This window comes from Pseudophryne corroboree, chromosome 12 (genome assembly GCF_028390025.1).
Source record: "Pseudophryne corroboree isolate aPseCor3 chromosome 12, aPseCor3.hap2, whole genome shotgun sequence".
NCBI lineage: Eukaryota > Metazoa > Chordata > Amphibia > Anura > Myobatrachidae > Pseudophryne > Pseudophryne corroboree.
Genome location: NC_086455.1, coordinates 102,877,880 through 102,885,294, shown reverse-complemented (window position 1 = coordinate 102,885,294; position 7,415 = coordinate 102,877,880). Strand labels below are relative to the sequence as shown.

At 47.4% G+C, this 7,415-nt stretch overlaps 1 protein-coding gene across 4 annotated transcripts in view; it reads right to left on the bottom strand.

The window, feature by feature from the left end:
• The window catches only part of ZNF106 (zinc finger protein 106), a 361,275-nt gene extending 354,283 nt beyond the window's left edge, over positions 1 to 6,992 (bottom strand). For all 4 annotated transcript variants that reach the window (XM_063947828.1, XM_063947829.1, XM_063947830.1 and 1 more), the window contains exon 1: positions 6,898 to 6,992. The gene's annotated coding sequence lies outside the window, so the exon portion shown is untranslated. The remainder of the gene's footprint in view (positions 1 to 6,897) is intronic.
• Between the last annotated feature and the right edge of the window lie 423 nt (positions 6,993 to 7,415).

Genomic DNA, 7,415 nt, shown 5'->3' with positions numbered 1-7,415 from the left:
TTTCTTCCAGTTGATGAGCCACCTGTGGGCTTGTAGAAACCGGACAGTCATATCCAGGTGACTTAGGAGAAGTTCTGGGGAATCTGCCAGGATCAACAAGTCGTCCAGATACGGCAGTATCCTGACCCCTTTACGGCGGAGTACCACCGTCATCACCGCCGTAACTTTGGTGAAGACTCGCGGAGCCGTAGTTAAACCAAAAGGTAACGCCCGAAACTGGTAATGGAGGTTGCCAATCGCAAACCTCAGGTATTGCTGATGTGACACTGCTATAGGAATATGCAGGTAAGCATCCTGTATGTCCAGGGAGACCATATAATCCCCAGGTTCCAAGGCCAGAACTATAGAGCGAAGGGTTTCCATACGGAACTTGGAAACTTTCACAAACCTGTCCAATGCCTTGAGATTGAGAATGGGCAGAGAGGATCCATTCTGTTTCGGGACTAGAAACAGCAGAGAATAGTACCCCCGGCCCCTCTGAGCAAGAGGCACCTGTACTACGACTCCTGTATCCAGGAGGGTCTGTACCACCGGATGTAGAGTGTTTGCCTTTGTCTGGTCCGACGTCTGTCAGGCAAAATCGATGAGGGGGACGGTTTTTGAAGGCTATGGCGTAACCTCGAGTGATGACTTCCCGTACCCAGGCATCTGAAGTGGTCTTCAACCATTCCTGGGTATACCCTAGAAGCCGGCCCCCCACGTCATACGGCAGGCTTATCCGTCTTGGAAGCTGGCTGACGGGTCGCCCAGGCTCTTTTGGGCTTCGGCTTACCAGGTTTGGAAGTGCGGGCCTGCTTGTTATACGCCTGACCTTTTTCTTTACCTGAAGGACGAAAGGGGTGAAAGGGAGTACATTTAGCCTTCGACACAGAAGGAGCGGTACTTGGCAGACAGGCAGTTTTGGCAGTAGCCAAGTCAACCACTATCTTATTTAGTCCTCCCCAAACAGAATATCTCCCTTGAAAGGGAGTACTTCCAGGGTTTTTCTAGAGTCCAGATGCACAGACCAGGATCTCAGCCACAATATCCGGCGAGCCAGGACCGATGTAGTAGAGGCCTTGGCTGCTAGAATACCGGCATCAGAAGCCGCCTCTTTAATATAGTGAGAAGCTGTGACAATATATGACAAGCACTGTCTGGCATGGTCAGAAAAGATTTCAGGGCCCATGCTTCAATAGCCTCTGCAGCCCATGTTGCTGCAATAGTGGGCCTCTGTGCAGCACCAGTAAGGGTGTAAATCACTTTCAGACAACCCTTCACACGTTTATCCGTAGGCTCTTTTAGAGACGTGACGGTAGTGACAGGTAGAGCTGAGGAAACCACCATCCTAGCCACATGCGAGTCTACTGGAGGAGGCGTTTCCCAATTTTTTTGACAGCTCTGGTGCGAGGGGATAGCGAGACAGCATCTTCTTTTGAGGCACAAACTTCTTACCCGGGTTTTCCCAGGGTTCCTGACGTATATCCACTAGGTGGTCAGAGTGAGGAAAAACTTGTTTAACCACCTTCTGACGCTTGAACCTATCTGGATTCTTAGGAGGGACGGATGGCTCGGGATCATCCGTAATCTGTAAAATCAACTTAATAGCCTCCAAAAGATCAGGAACATCAACATGTGAACTACCTTCCCCATCAGCCGTATCTGTGTCAGAATCTGTGGGGTCAGTGTAAGTGCCGTCTTCATCAGTCAGTGACAGCAGTGGATTGCGAGGAGATAAGAGCTCGCTTAGGAGGATCCCTTGGGCTTGGGCGAGCGAGGGTCAGACTTTTTAGTAGTCAGGGACTGGTTCAACTTCTTCAATTGAGCAGATAAATCGTTCACCCACGGCGGGTTAGCTGTAGGGACCACATACGGTTGTACCGGCATAGGGGGTGTTAGTTTATTAACTAGCGTATGTAGAAGCGTGGAAAAAGCGGCCCACGGTGGGTCATTATGTACCTCCGTTGCCACAGTCCCACTGGTGGGCAAAGAGCCCCAGAACCAGAGCCCACAGCTGCCCCATCAGAACCAGAGCCCACAGCTGCTATATTCTCCTCATAGGGATCTGTGGCTTCAGCAACTACAGCAGTATGTTCAGCCCCAGAACCGTTACCCTCAGAAGCAGACATGATATAACTTGCAGTATCAGGTAACACAGTACAATTGGCAGCAGCACAATACCTCTTACCCAAACCCCTGCGTAGTGTAGTCAGCACTAGCAGAGATAAAGGAGAGATATGGTGACTAAAATCACAGAGAAAAATACGTATTAAAGTATATCTTTGTGAAAATCCTATATAAATATAAAACCTGACGCACCAAGCCCCCTCAGGTTATAGAATATAGGGATAGCAAGTTGAGTGAGAGACCCAAAATGGACACCACTCAGCGAGCTAATACACACACAGATAGTCACAGTATGTACAATGCAGAGGTAATTACTAACAATAATACTGCACTGGACTAGCTTATATATAGCTATGTAGTCAATAGATATAACACCGCACAGTAAGAACTGGATGTATATCACAGGGTAATTGTACTAGAAAACCCTGACTAAATGCACTCTTTCTTAACTAACACTGACAAAAAGGCAGGTAGAATACTTAAGTGTCATGTAAAGTCACAGCACTGACAACCAGGCGGCTTTACACAGGAGGATTTGCCCAAGCAGTCCCAGGAACAGTGAAGCTGAGAGATAATGACGCCCAGACACTGACAGGGAGTGAGGGAGAGACAGATATGCAGCTCCAGGGTGGGAACATTTGCGGGAAATGGCGCCCTGGTGCTGGGGGAGGGGCTTCAGGTTTAAGCCTTATCCCCCTGCTGGCAAAACCACCGGGTACTGTGGGCTACTTTTAAAATGGTTTAGAGAGAAAACCTGACCTGCACCCATGCCCTGGTGATCTAATGGGATCGCCTGTACTGCCACAGTGTCCACCGCCAGCGTGCGCGGCCCGCCTCCCACTGACCCGCGCCGGATCGAGATAAAGCACGGGTCCCGCAAGAGGGCTCCACTCACCACTCCCGAAGCGCGGCCACACGATCCCAGAGAGCCTCAGTCGTGTGTGCCTGACCATGAAGAAAACCGGAGCCTCCTGCTGTAGTTACCCGGCAACCAGGGCTCGGGAATGTACAGCGCCGCTGGGGAGAGCTGGAGCTGCAGCAGTGAATGTCTCTGACATTTACCACCGCTGCTGCCCTTGTAGTCTTCACTTTTTCTTCAAAAAAAGCTCTTCTTAGGGCTGCCTGGAGCAGCCCCTCTGTTATGTGCCTGCTATCTGCGGCACCAACTACAAAACTGAGCTCCTGTGCAGGGAGGCGGGGTTATAGAGGAGGCGGTGCTATGCATTCTGGGAACAGTCAAAGCTTTTCAGCCTGTTGGTGCCTCAGATCAAGATCCTACTCTACACCCCTATGTCTATCCTTGTGGAGCCCAATGTACCCAGCAGCAGAAATCTATATATCTATCTACATCTCTCTACAGAGATTCTATTGCCTGGACCTAACCACTAATACTGACCCTACTGCTATCTGCCCTTACCACCTCCATACCCCCAGCACCTAACCCCCTCCATGCCTCAGTATTGCCCCAAATGCTACCTACCCTTCCGCACTCTGCACATGCAGCGATCAGCTGCAGCACACACTCCACTGTGATCTGGATGTGGGGGATAAGGAGTAAGCCCAAGGGGGATGACTATCACCAGCAGGGGTAATATAAAGAAATATTACACTGGGGGGAGACAACATTTGTAACAGGGAAGGAGAAGCGGGCGCAAAAAAAAAAATGTTTTTTTTTTATTTTATTTTACTACTAATGGGGTGTGGCTAGATACTATCATTAGGATTTAGAACCCGGGGGAGGGGGAAATTTATTGCCAATTGGGGTGGGAGCATCTCTTATAATTGGGGCCGATGGACACAGGGGGGAGTGTGGTGCAAAATACCACACTCCCCATAGATTTTATATAAAAAAAATATTTCAAAATATTATTAAAAATACATTTTAACTTTATTAAATAAGAAATTAAAAAATAGACACCGAACTTTTTGGGGGAATAAAATGTCAGTATTGGGGTGTATTCAATTGTAGTCGGAACTGCCATCTTGTCGGAAAGACAGCAGTTTCTGACTTTTTTTAGGTCGGAAACTGTTCCGACCTACTCAATTTGGCTGCCGTTTTTATGACAAGTCAGCAACTCCGACTTGTCGGAACACACGTGGATCGGCGGAATAGCCGCAGATCCACATGTGTTGTTGGTATCGCAGCCAAATCCCACAGGTTTTAGCCCCATTTCCGACAATTTCAATCAGACTTTAAAAAAAAAAAAAAAGAGAAGGATTGGCAATGTCAGGAACGGGCAAATCCTAATTGAATACTGAAATGTAGGATCCTTCCGTTGGAAAGGATCCAACATCAATTAAATATACCCCTAAGTGGTTAAAACAGTGTCAAAGCAATAAAAAGTTAATCCAACCTTACATGCCCACAGATAATTTTTCTGCTTTTCTAAAATAATTAATTCACTTTTTTTTTTTAAAGTAACAAAACTTATGAGGTATGGAGGTTTTTACCAACTTTTTATTAAGTGAACGGAAAGCAAGTTAAGGAAATACACTAAAAAGTGATCCTTGGGAGAACAGTATTAATTTCTTCCTGATTTTTAGGTGACAATTCAAATTAGTATACTGTCAGAAGACCCTCCCCCCCATGTATGGATATTTAAGTGAATAAAGCAAAGCAAACTAGACTGTTCTGAAAACCCTTATCTTAGATAGTAGTGCCTGTGACCAACACAGTGTCATTAGCTATTGTCTTAAACACAAGGTCATCAGTCGATATTGTAATGTGTACCAGGGTCTACTTTTTTCTATACAAAAAGGTCAAAAGGTGCATATTATTAATTGTGATCTGCTCCCAAAAATAAAGATACCTTATTGTAGCAATACAGAATCTTTAATTGCTAGGATATACCATTGGGGGTACCCACAGTCCACTATGGACTAACATCATCTGGAGATGGCATTATCTGCCAGAGGCAAGGTTGATAAAAATCAGGCAGTACACCATGGTTTTTTTTTTCTTTGTATACAGTTCCATGAATGAATAAAAGGAGCGTGTGTGTGTGTGTGTGTGTGTGTGTGTGTGTGTGTGTGTGTGTGTGTGTGTGTGTGTGTGTGTGCTTCATTATTCTGAATGATGAATCTGCATTAGGTTCAGAATTCTTGACACTGTTTTAATGTAAAGCATTGTCTGCATTATAACTTTAAATGGGAAACATTCTATAGCCTGGGTGTAGTACGGGTGACCGGCGGTCACTTACCGACGCCGGGATCCCGGCAGCATACCGACGCCGGGATCCCGGCAGCATACCGACGCCGGGATCCCGGCAGCATACCGACGCCGGGATCCCGGCGGGGTGGGGCGAGTGCAGCAAGCCCCTTGCGGGCTCGCTGGCGACCTGTGGTCGCCACAGGTTCTATTCCCACTCTATGGGTGTCGTGGACACCCACGAGTGGAAATAGTCCCTGTTGGTCGGCATGCCGACCATCGGGATAGTGAGCCGTCGGGCTCACCGAGGAGGTCATGTGACTGTCGGGCAGCTGACCGGCGGTCACATGAAGACCACCCCTATAGCCTGGGTGTCGGGATCCCGACCGCCGTGATACTGACAACTATTCTCCCTCTTGGGGTGTCCACGACACCCCTGGATGGAGAATAAATAGCATGCATAGCGCACCAACATGCCAACAGCGTGGCGAGCCCGCAAGGGGCTCTTTTACACTCACACCACTGCCGGCATTTCGGCACCAGTATGCTGGACGCCGAGATCCCAACAGCTGGGATATCGTAGTAGACCCCTTTAAACAAGCTCTTATTGCATCATGTTTCAAATTATAATACAGGCACAGCTAAATAGCTTTACATAACATTACTACGGTGCCTGCATTCTCACATCATAATGCTGGATATTCTGACATGATCAAATCACTACTTCCCGTATAAGAGTGCCTAGAACAGTGATGGCTAACCTTGACACTACAGCTGTTGTTGAACTATACATCCCAGCATGCCCTGCATCAGCTTTAGCATGGCCAAATAACAAAACTGATGCAGGGCATGCTGGTATGTGTAGTTCAACAACAGCTGGAGTGTCAAGGTTAGCCATCACTGGCCTAGAAACTAGCCACACACAGAAACCTGGCAGTTTGTTGAGACCGGTTACAAACACCTGCCATAGGTAATTTGATCACATAAGTGGGAATCAGATGGGCACCATGTATCTGCTAGATGCCTCTGTGCAAAGTGTATCTCCTTGTATTTCTGAAGCGGTCAGCTACAGAGGGGGGGGGAGGAGTGAACACAATTACTGTTTTTGAGAAGCACAAAAACAAATGTTCAGCATCTTAAAAGCTCATGGGACCAGTTTTACAGTATACAAAGTCAATTTAATTAGGGATGAATTGAGGACAATGCCTTAACTGCAGCCTAAATCGCCTCATAGGGCTGCGCATAAGAACATGTGAATTAGCAGCTACCTGGATCACGAAGGGAACATAGACACAACCAAAGGAGAACACCCCAACAGGTCTCAAGTATTCCTATATTCCGGCACAAAAAACTTTTTTTCTGGTAAAAGGTGTTTCAGGCAATCTCTAGCAAAGGTCCTCACATGATCTTAGCCAGCTGCTACTACTCAGACAGTAAAAGGTCTCCTGCTGTGTTGCTCTTTGAAGTGTTGGGAACTAGCACTCACGACACAAACATAGAGGCACAACGTAAGCAGGCACCATGACCGCACTAAGACAACCAGACAGCATAACTTGCGCTCCTTCCCCAACTTGTCCCGAGTGACTCGGGCTCACACGCGCGCGCACACAGCGGGTTAGTAAATGCTATTGAAACACACTCACCTGAAATCACAACGCTCCTCAGATACCTAGGGTCCCTCCCCCGGCTTATTATCCCGTTACTCCCGCCAGCAAGACCCATACGATTTCTTCCCCAAGCAGACAACTTCCGCTTCCGGTCACCGCTGCGAAAAACATGGCGCTGTCCATGACACGGTTGCCATGGTGGCCAAAAAAAACAATTTTCTGTTAACGTGGGTTCTTTTTTGTAGATTGGATTTTTTTCTTACAACCTCGAAATAACCGAAACCGCGAGTTTTTTGTTATTAGATAGCTACTTGTTATCATGTTTAATTTTATTCAAGCAAGCGCTTCTGACTATGTATGGGGAAGGATAGTACTAGTCAGTGTCGGGCTGGTGAATTAAGGGTCTGCTGGAGACAGCAGTGGTGGGGGCCGATGTTGTAGGGTGTGGCCAGTCACCACATTGGTTGCCTAATCATTAGATTAGACCAGAGGTGCTCAAACTCGGTCCTCTGGGGCACACACAGTGCATGTTTTGCAGGTAACCCAGCAGGTGC